This window comes from Entelurus aequoreus, linkage group LG05 (assembly GCF_033978785.1).
Source record: "Entelurus aequoreus isolate RoL-2023_Sb linkage group LG05, RoL_Eaeq_v1.1, whole genome shotgun sequence".
In the NCBI taxonomy this organism is placed as follows: Eukaryota; Metazoa; Chordata; class Actinopteri; order Syngnathiformes; family Syngnathidae; genus Entelurus; species Entelurus aequoreus.
In genome coordinates, this window is record NC_084735.1 from 72,722,247 (window position 1) to 72,734,319 (window position 12,073).

At 41.1% G+C, this 12,073-nt stretch overlaps 1 protein-coding gene across 3 annotated transcripts in view; it reads right to left on the bottom strand.

Moving 5' to 3' along the window:
* sgcd (sarcoglycan, delta (dystrophin-associated glycoprotein)) overlaps positions 1-12,073 on the bottom strand; it is a 523,297-nt gene that overhangs the window by 242,644 nt on the left and 268,580 nt on the right. The window lies entirely within an intron of this gene.

Here is a 12,073-nt window from a genome sequence, read left to right on the forward strand (position 1 = left end):
AATAACGAAAGTTCCTTGGGTGAATAATGTAAACTCACTACACCGGTATGTTTTAGCGCTTTCATGGCGAGTTTCCTGACGGATATAAGTAAGAACTTTACACTACTTTATATTAGAAATGGCAACAGCGGAGGATGAATGTCCCATAACAAGAAGATAGAGGAAAAAGAAGAAGCTTATCAACTACAACGTCGGCGCGGACACGTGCAATTTTTTAGCATTTATGCAGATCCCAAATACAGATCAGCAGGTACCAGAAGGTAAGAAAAGTTGCTTTTACATAATATTGCGAAACAAAACACCAGATAATATGTCTTACCTTATACACACACCATAATAATACTCGTATGTTTAATTCGCCGACAATCCTTCAAGTGGTGCGGCTTCATAGCTTACCAAAGTCGTACTAAAACATTATGATAGATTTTTGAGCGCTGTGTGTAATGTTCTATATTTTCAATGGAACATTTAAAATGTTGGTGTTATTTACTTGAGACATATTGCCATCATAGTGCAGCCTACACTTATCTCTTATGTTTAACTGCCATCTACTGGTCACACTTATCGTTAAACCATGTACCAAATAAAATAGCTCCGAGGTGGGTAAGCTCAACCAAACGTATTCCTTACATTAGGCGAACCGGGTTATAAGGCGCACTGTCGAGTTTTGAGAAAAAAAAATGTAGGTGCGCCTTATAGTCCGGAAAATATGGTCATTTGTTTACTTTTTTTTCTTAACATAATCTAATTTTTAATTTAAAATTTAGGATTGAGCTGATGAAGCTGATATGCTGTCTACCTTGATTACTTACACTTCTGAGAATCGAAAGTGTCATTTGCAAGTTATATTTAGTTGATTTTGATTGAAGTTGCACTTAGATGGCTGTATTGTAAAACAACTACGTTGTGTTGCCTAGTCAGAAAGTAGTCTTTGCCTTTAAGCTGATTTAAGCTTGGGCCAATATTCAATAAGTCAATCAACTAAACGATAAATGAAACTGAAGGCGATCCTTTTCCACCTCCGATAATTGCCATGTACAGTACAGGCCAAAAGTTTGGACACACCTTCTTCTCATTCAATGTTTTTTCTTTATTTTCATGACTATTTACATTGTAGATTGTCACTGAAGGCATCACAACTATGAATGAACACATGTGAAGTTATCTACTCAACAAAAAAGGTGAAATAACTGAAAACATGTTTTATATTCTAGTTTCTTCAAAATAGCCACCCTTTGCTCTGATTACTTTTTTGCACACTTTTGGCATTCTCCCGATGAGCTTCAAGAGGTAGTCCCCATTTCATTGCCAAACGTGTGCAAAAAAGTAATCAGAGCAAAGGGTGGCTATTTTGAAGAAACTAGAATATAAAACATGTTTTCAGTTATTTCACCTTTTTTTGTTAAGTACATATCTCCACATGTGTTCATTATAGTTTTGATGCCTTCAGTGACAATCTACAATGTAAATAGTCATGTAAATAAAGAAAACGCATTAAATGAGAAGGTGTGTCCAAACTTTTGGCCTGTACTGTGCATGCGTGTAAATACATCAGTGGTTTATTTAGTATCAAAACAAAATGGCAATAATATTGTTTATTGGCAATATTTTATAAGTCAATATATCGTCCAGCAAAGTGTGTTATCGGCCCAGGCCAAAGCTGAATTTAGTCTTTTGTTGCACCCTACAAAGCGTTAATACTGTAAGTATTGTACCGATTACACACCAGCTGTTCGACTGTGATGTGCATCTTACCTCTGATTTTTACAGGGTATGTGACGGCTGTGGTGCGTAATCGCCATCCGCCATCCGGCAATCCCCACCGCCATTCTGTTGCGGCTCCGCCTTGCAGCAAAATGTCGCAAACATTTACAAGATCTCGCCAATCCGAGCATAATCATGTGATAAAGTGAACATTAAAGTAAACATCGCGGAACGTCTCGAGCTTTGTGATGGCATTGACTTGACTTGACTCGTGAAAAAGACAACAGTTTTGCCTTGGAGAACAACTTTTTTTTTTTTGTAGCAAGCAACAACACAACAGTAAGCGTTGTAGAGACGCACAACTACCACAAAACATGCCTCTGCTTCCCCAGGCCCCAGTATCAGCTAGCATTTGACACAGGACCCCATATGCACACATAGCTGCCCGGGATATATATATAATATTCTTAATTTTGAACCTCCATGATCAGCATTTGAGTCAACAAGGTGAAATTACGTATGAAAACTTTCGACAAATTGACTTCATGTCCGTCTCGTGTAAAATACGATTCGCCTTAAAGACGGACTATTTTATTTTGAAAGTAAACAGGATCATTTATCTTGTGTTTGTGCATGAGTTCCTGTCCATAACTAGCAGATTTTGGCTGTATTGGTCCGCCGTGTTGTGGCGACCGGCAAATATAGAAGGTCTGCGTATATTTAGAAGAAGATAGAGGGGAAAAAAGAAGCTTATCAACTACGGGGTCAGCACAGACTATAAAGGCGGACGAGCGCAAATTTTCAGGACATATGCAGATCCCAAATACACATCAACAGGTACCAGAAAATAAGAAACGTTGGTTTTGCATAAAATTGCGAGACAACACCAGATAATGTCTGCTAATAGCTGCCATTTTGCCGTCCTTAAGCACAGTAAGTGTGACTATGGTAGCCGTAATGCTCAGACAATCCATTAAACGGTACAGCTTCATAGCTTACCAAAGTCGTACTAAAACATTCTGACCGATTTTTGAGCGCCGTTTGTAATGTTCTATATTCTCAATGGAACATTTAAGGTTTTGGTGTCGTTTTCTGGCGCCATCTTGCAGTCTACACATATCTCTTATGTGTGACTGCCATCTACTGGTCACACTCATCATTACACCATGCACCAAATAAAATTGCTTCGAGATCGGTAAGCACAACCAGAATTATTCCGTACATTAGGCGCACCGGGTTATAAGGCGCACTGTTGATTTTTGAGAAAATAAAACCATTTTAAGTGTGCCTTGTAGTCCAAAAAATAGAGTACATAAAAGTCCATGCGCCCATCTGTGGGGTAAAAACTCCATCGTTTCACAGCACTAATATAAGTATATCGTTCACAATCATTATGAAAGACATGACAGATGTATTTCAATTTTTTATGCATTCTACCTTGTAAATAAAAGTAAATAAAAGTCAATGGGAGCTCCTCTATTTCAAGATTTTGGCTGTATTGATCCGCCGTGTTGTGGCGACCGGCAAATATAGAAGGTCTGCGTATATTTAGAAGAAGATAGAGGAAAAAAACAAAGCTTATAGACTACGCGGTTGGCACAGACTACAAAGGCGGAAGCGCACAAATTTTCAGGACATTATGCAGATACCAAATACACATCAACAGGTACCGGAAAATAAGAAAAGTCGGTTTTGCATAAAATTGCGAGACAACACCAGATAATGTCTGCTAATAGCTGCCATTTTGCCTTCATTATACACACCATAATAATACTCGTATCTTGAAGCACAGTAAGTGTGACTATGGTAGCCGTAATGCTCCGACAATCCATTAAACGGTATGGCTTCATAGCTTACCAAAGTCGTACTAAAACATTTTGACTGATTTTTGAGCGCCGTTTGTAATGTTCTATATTCTCAATGGAACATTTGAAGTTTTGGTGTCATTTACTGGCGCCATCTTGCAGTCTACACATATCTCTTATGTGTGACTGCCATCTACTGGTCACACTCATCATTACACCATTACACCAAAACCGCTTCTAAGATACTAATTTTCACCATCATGGTGGAGAAAAAAACCCAAAAACTTTCTCTCAAGTTCACTGGAGTACTAGAAGAAATAGAATGACTAAGGACGCTATACACACACCGAGCAAGAAACTAACCACCAAAGCTTCCATGAAAAGTAGTGGTGATGGACCCAGACGTCCATACTATCAATGTTGTTACGAACTAGCATGGCTGCGGTAGTTGTGACTCCAAAAAGCGGGAGACGGAGGGGGGACGTGGAGGTAAGACAAGTATTTTAAAAAATTCTCAACACAGGTAACAGCAGCTCACAGGCATGCTAACAGAGTCAGTAAACTAAACAATCCTCCAGCCCTGACTGAAGGGCGAGGCAGGCGTAAATAGAAGCTCGCTGATTAGCAACCATTACCAAGCTGCCAATCAGCGACAGGTGAGGGTTAAAAAGCGCAGAGGGAGACAAACAGGAAGTGGAACTAAAATAAGAGCGCTGGCTAGGAGATCAACACAAACGGAAACAAAACATGTGACACCTGACGTGGCGGGTCATCACAAATATCTTGTATAGTGTTAGAATATAAAAGGTACTAAAGTGTATTACAAAATAATTGTGTTTACAAAGTCAGGGAGTAAGTCTCTGCATACAGGAAGGCTTTGAGGGCAAAACCCAAATGATTTAAATGGGAGATAATAGTAATGTTGCTTTCTTTTTAGTTATTGTGCATTTGACACTTTATTTCGTAAAAACAAAATATATATGTCACATTTAATACCACAAATGTATTATATATGTGATTCAAATTACTAGCAAATCCTAGCTTCATAAAAATGTGAAACGGCATTTACTTTAGTTACAGTAGGAAAAGGGATTCATACGGCCCCATTCGTCACGGTTTACCTGACACATGAAACGTGACAAATTTGGAGGGGCGCACTATCCACTTCAAAAGCCAGACGGCATTAGAGTGTTGAATATTTAAACATGTGTTTTGTTGCAGTTCTAACTTTGACCACAGCGTTCGTTGCTATGTAACGGGGCCCTTTCCATCATTTTCAGCAGAATGCATTGCAAAATGATTAACCCCCTCATCTTCCTCTCACGCAAGATCTACCCAGGACTGAAGCCGTATGAATCCCTTTCCTACTGTACTTTCTATAAAACATGTGCAGTTCTATAATGTATTGTCAAAGTATCAGATCAGGAATCAAAATCAGATCGGATTTGAGGCCCAAAAACCAAATCTGGATCGGAGGCCAAGAATGGTAATCGGGACATTTCTAATTTCAGTCTTGTAACGCAACTACAGCAAGCTTTTTTTTTTTATCGCTGCTCCATCTGCTGGATCTTTTGGGTCAGTTATCCACTTGACCTTAATGCAAGTGGCCTAAGACTACAAATGCTCTTTGCAATGGATTGCTTCAAAACAGCATCTGTCGTTATAAAGGATCTTTGACTAGTGTTCCAAGCGTTGAGGTTGAGTACGGGCAAGTAAATCGAGCGCAATTTATTTATTTTTCTTCCAAGAACTTTGTTGTCGCACGTTAAAAAAAAAAAAAAAAAAGCCATTTTCCAAAGATCGCCCCCATCTGTTAAATTCCGTTCCACGCCGTTGTGTAGGCTCCCGGATAGGATGACATTTACCGCTTGTTATGTCACGGAATATGTCAGCTTAAACCGTCACCGCGTTCTGTGCAAGCTCGACTTTTTTCCCCCCCTTAGAATTGTGATCCGTCATCCACGACGCCGCCAGTCCCGCAGCACAAAAAAAAACCGCCTGTAGGACAAAACACGGGTCACGCTAAACGCTTGCACCTCTCCTTGTTTTCCTCCTGTCCCATTGCGTCTTTCTCGAGGAGAATGTGTCTCTGCGGGAATGGGATGGCGTGGCCGTGCCAGCAACCTGAGGGTTCCTGGTTCGATCCCCACCTTCTACCAACCTAGTCACGTCTGCTGTGTCCTTGAGCAAGATGGGTCGTGGTTAGGGCCTTGCATGGCAGCTAGAAAAGCGCTATACAGGTATAACCCATTTACCATTTACTTCCATCATGGCGGATGATGAGTAGCCGCCAAAGTAGACAAAGGTAGTCAATGAAACAAAAACATGGCTGAGCACCCTCAGACTTTTCAAGAAGTATCTCCTCCGATGTCCTTGTCTAACCCAGTATGTAAGATAATTGAACACCGCGATCAAACGACGGCGCAGCCCTCGTTAGCGCCGCCGTCACCTGTAGCTCGTAATTAACACCGAACCCCGCTACGCGCTGCATCGCACCACCTCTCCCATTTCCATCAGCGTTCTTCGCTGGATTCCTCCGTCTCGACCGCCCGTGTCCCCTGGAGGTGGTTGAGGCGGCTTCCATTACAAGGGTGGCAGATGGCGGGATGCCTGAGGCGGCGCAGTGATTATTAACCTGCTGGGCTTGTCTCCATGTGCACCTTGTCACTTTTAATTTGAAGGTCTCGCCTCCCTTCCTTTAAGTCCCAAATGCCAGAGCTTCCCCAAGACAAACACAAAGGCAGAGGATTCCGGACAACTGGTAGTTTGCTGATTTGAGCATTTGAACGGATGTCAACTCGATAATATTGTCAACAACCTTTGAAGGTCTTGGAGGACTCGTGTGCTTCACAGTGTAGTCATTCACGTAGATGACTTTCAAGCAGCTGTGCTCAATTTCCATGCCAGGCCCTGTGACTAACCAGTGACCATCCCACAGCATAGTCCACCTAGCAATTACTGAACAGGATAGCTAACATGAAATGCTATAAACACGGAGGGCTATGTTATTTTTTAAAGTGCAGTGGTTGAAGATGGGTACCGAATCCGGTACTCTTTTGGCACCGCCGACCGAATCCAGCCGGTCCTAATAGGTACCGATTTACGTATAATCCAATGGTGCCGACTCAGCTGGCTCCTCGCACTTGGTGATCACTCCAGAAGCACTGACAGCTACCTCGAGGTAGGTGTGGTGAAATTACCTTCTGCATTTGACCCATCCCCATGTTCACCCCCTGGGAGGTGAGGGGAGCAGTGAGCAGCAGCAGTGAGCAGCAGCGGTGGCCGCGCTCGGGAAATCACTTGGTGATTTAACACCCAATTCCAACCCTTGATGCTGAGTGCCAAGCAGGGAGGCAATGGGTCCCATTTTTAGAGTCTTTGGTGTGACTCGGCTTAGGGCGGACACTCTAACCACAAGGCCACTGAGCAGGTGGCCTTTTGGCCTTGTAAGGTTGCAATTTTCAATGCCAACAAAGCAATTGACTTAAAAAAAGGCTCCAACGTAGGTTAGGTAAGGCTCCACTTTTGGCTTGGCTAATTTTACACAAACTTCAACACCAAATTTTGAAACTACAACGGAGATGCATGTCAAAATCAAACAGCTTGTGCGAGATTAGTACAAGACTTACAGTATTAACATTATTTTAGGGCGCAACAAAAAAACAAAAATGTTACAAACTCTACACTACTGCCATCTAACATATTGGACTTGCAACCTGCAAATGAGACTCAGCCATGTGATAAAGTTAAAGTTAAAGTACCACTGATAGTCACACACACACAAGGTGTGGTGAAATTACCCTCTGCATTTGACCCATCCCCTTGGGAGGTGAGGGGAGCAGTGAGCACTTGCGGTGGCCACGCTCTGGAATCATTTTGGTGATTTAAGCCCCAAATTTCAACCCTTGATGCTGAGTGCCAAGCAGGGAGGTAATGGGTCCTATGTGTGTGACAATCATTGGTACTTTAATTTTTTAATTTAAAAAAAAAATTGTGTGAAAGCCAACATTTTGTGGGAAATCCACGCACTTTCAGTAAGTGGGCCTGGTCAGTAAGGAGTGCAAATGTGTGGAACTCAGTACCTGAGGAGGTTGAACTGGTCACAATTTACAAGGCCTTCACAAAAAAATTGAAAATGTGGCTTGTCAACACCTACAGCCTGTTTTGACGCTAAGATGAATAATATTTTGTGATGTTGTATTTCATTTTTTATCTTATTGTATATGTATTGTGTGCTTTTTTTTTTATTTTTCTCTCTCTTTCTTTTCTTTTTCTTTTAAATTGTAATTTTACTGCCTTTTTTTACATCATGGCCAGGGGACTATACAGATGAAAACTAGCCTTCTGGCTAATCCTGGCTTTTTTAACCATGTGTAGTCATGTGTTTTATGAAATTGCATTGTCCCCTTTGAAATAAACTACTCTAATCTAATCTAATCTAAGTGTAGGAAAAAAAACCAACAACATTAGTGAAGTGAATTACATTTATATAGCGCTTTTTCTCAAGTGACCAAAGCGCTTTACATTGTGAAACCCAATATCTAAGTTACATTTAAACCAGTGTGGGTGGCACTGGGAGCAGGTGGGTAAAGTGTCTTGCCCAAGGACACAACGGCAGTGACTAGGATGGCGGAAGCGGGGATTGAACCTGCAACCCTCAAGTTGCTGGCACGGCCGCTCTACCAACCGAGCTATACCGTCCTATTATGATTTGTACATTTTCAGAATGTGCTTGTTCTATTTTTAAACAAAGAAAACAATCTGAAGTTGTCTTTATTTTTAAGTTATCGTGCCGTGATTTTACCAATCTGGCCCACTTGGGAGTGGATTTTTCTCCATGTAATGAACATTTGACATCACTTTTACGTTTGTTGAAGACTGTTGTTAAATGGTAAATGGGTTATACTTATATAGCGCTTTTCTACCTTCAAGGTACTCAAAGGGCTTTGACACTATTTCCACATTCACCCATTCACACACGGGAGCTGACATGCAAGGCACTAACCACGACCCATCAGGAGCAAGGGTCAAGTGTCTTGCTCAAGGACACAACGGACGTGACTAGGTTGGTAGAAGCTGGGGATCGAACCAGGAACCCTCAGGTTGCTGGCACGCCGTTCCCCCCAAAAAACAAAAAACAAACAAAAAAATATATATATATTTCATTTGACAGCATTGATATAAATGTGTACCAGTAATCACCTCATATTATTACACCAGTGCCTATGCACTCCATTATTAGATGTTATCTTTACTAACATATTCTTGTAATACACTATATAATAATGTAATATTTGGCATGATTAGATGACGTTTAGAAGATACGCATTTTTTCCTGTCAAAATCAAAATAATTATTTGCATTTAGTAAAAAAAAAAAGTATTTTATTAAGAAACATTTTTCCCAGGCTTTCGCGGGCCACATACAATGATGTGGCGGGCCAGATCTGGCTCCCGGGCTTAGAGTTTGACACCTGTGCTTTATTGGGTGTAGTTTTAAGTGGTGAAGAACTACACTGCATCATACTGAGCTCTGTTTCCTAATATTCTCATCATGATAATTAATGACATGTGAGGCAACATATTGAAAAGACCAGTGAGAGTGTACAGACTAATCTAATCTTAATAGATGATTTGATTTGATTTTTGATTTTTATTAAGGATCCCCATTAGCTGGTTGCCTCAACAACCCACTAGTCTTCCTGGGGTCCACAATTCAATACAATTACAAGTAAAAGCATATAATTATAACTACACAATACCGAAAAAAATAAAAGCATCAATACAAAACAAGCAAACAATTTACAGTCACCTGAGGCCTCAGGTTAGCAGGAAATATCCATTCACAGTGTGGAGCCGCTCCTATAAGTTACTAAACCTCACCTCCATTCCTGACATGTATTATTATTACAGATGTCCGATAATATGGGGCTGCCGATATTATCGGCCGATAAATCAATCAATGTTTATTTATACAGCCCTAAATCACAAGTGTCTCTGCACAAGCCACAACGACATCCTCGGTTCAGAGCCCACGTCAGGGCAAGGAAAAACTCACAACCCAGTGGTAAATATCGGAAATTATCGGTATCGGTTTCAAAAAGTAAAATGTATGACTTTTTAAAACACCGCTGTACGGAGTGGTACACGGACGTAGGGAGAAGTACAGAGCGCCAATAATCCTTAACGGCACTGCCTTTGCGTGCCGGCACAATCACATAATACCTGAGGCTTTTCACACACACAAGTGAATGCAAAGCATACTTGGTCAACAGCCATAGATGTCACCCTGAGGGTGTCCGTATAAACAACTTTAACACTGTTACAAAAATGCGTCACACTGTGAACCCACACCAAACAAGAATGACAAACACATTTCGGGAGAACATCCGCACCGTAACACAACATAAACACAACAGAACAAATACCCAGAACCCCTTGCAGCACTAACTCTTCAGGGACGCTACAATATACACGCCCCCGCTACCCCACCCCACCTCAACCTCCTCATGCTCTCTCAGGGAGAGCATGTCCCAAATTCCAAGCTGCTGTTTTGAGGCATGTTAAAAAAAATAATGCACTTTGTGACTTGAATAATAAATATGGCAGTGCCATGTTGGCATTTTTTTTCCATAACTTGAGTTGATTTATTTTGGAAAACCTTGTTACATTGTTTAATGCATCCAGCGGGGCATCACAACAAAATTAGGCATAATAATGTGTTAATTCCACAACTGTATATATCGGTATAGGTCAGGGGTCGGCAACCCAAAATGTTGAAAGAGCCATATTGGACCAAAAATACAAAAAACAAAACTGTCTGGAGCCGCAAAAAATTAAAAGCCATATTATATACAGATAGTATGTCATGAGATATACATTGAATTAAGATGACTTAAAGGAAACTAAATGAGCTCAAATATAGCTACAAATGAGGCATAATGCTGCAATATGTACATATAGCTAGCCTAAATAGCATGTTAGCATCGATTAGCTTGCAGTCATGCATTGACCAAATATGTCTGATTAGCACTCCACACAAGTCAATAACATCAACAAAACTCACCTTTGTGTATTCACGCACAACGTTAAAAGTTTGGTGGACAAAATGAGACAGAAAAAGAAGTGGCATAAAACACGTCCTAGAAAGTCGGAGAAAGTTATATATGTCAACAAACTGGGGTGAGTTCAAGGACCGCCAAAATTAGTAGGACAAAACGGCGCTCGCCAAATACTTGAATCAGTGAAGCATGTGTGATTTATAACAATTAGGGAGGTTTGTGTCATGTTTGTCCTCCTACAGAAACCATATTAAAACCAAAAATATTTTTTTCCCCCTCATCTTTTTCCATTTTTCATACATTTTTGAAAAAGCTCCAGAGAGCCACTAGGGCGGCGCTAAAGAGCCGCATGCGGCTCTAGAGCCGCGGGTTGCCGACCCCCGGTATAGGTTGATATCGGAATCGGTAATTAAGAGTTGGACAATATCGGAGTATCGGATATCGGCAAAAAAGCCATTATCGGACATCTCTAATTATTATCACTGGAGGAATCGCTAAACATGAGACACACCAAGCCAGAGAGTAGCAGGCGTAGCTTAAAGCCCATGCTAAATGCTAAGATGGCTTGAATGTAATGTACACATTTCTGTGACCATGTTATAGTGGATAGTAACTAGCAATGAACAGCGAATTAGCAAAATAAAAACATATGTTCAAATATGTTCCCATAGCTAAGAATTTGTAAAGCTGGTTAGCGCCAATGTTCGCCTGCTAGCTGGCTTTTTCGTAAAAAAAAAAATCCATTCCACAGTTTGTAGCCAGCTAGTTGAGCAGTCGGCAAGGAAGAACAGGTGGAATCATGTCAACAAACATTCAAGCCCATCCCTACTCGTGAGCTGTTTCGAATAAAAATGGCCGTCATTATTAATATCATTTTTGCTTATGGAGTGCTTCACCTAGCTGACTTTCAAAAACCATACCGTGGCAACGCCTCACGACCAGTCCAGAGTGCAGGACCAAAGAACTGCGTTGATGTGGACCACAATAGCTGTCCGCTTTTGGACCGGCTCTTTGAAAGACATCCACCATTAGGAGCCTCCTATTTGGCTGAGAACAAAAGCAAACCAGGGAAAGGAGGATGTTTTTTTTTGTTTTTTTTTTGCATTGGGTTGTGTTCGCATAGAGGAAACATGCAGGGACACACGTCCGGGAGGACGCTGAGTGCTGACAGATGACTGATGGAGAAACAAATCGAGTGTTGTGTCGGGTAACTCACAGGAAGACAGACAACAAGTTCTCGCTGCAGACTCACACAGCGACACAACCATATCGACTTGACTGAATAAGACCATTGTTGTTTTGTTTTTTTTTGCCTAGAAATGATAAATAAGGTCCGACTGAACGATACAACTTAAAGGCCTACTGAAACCCACTACTACCGACCACACAGTCTGATAGTTTATATATCAATGATGAAATCTTAACATTGCAACACATGCCAATACGGCCGGGTTAACTTATTAATTTTAAATTTCCCGCCACACTTCCGGTTGAAAAAGCCTTC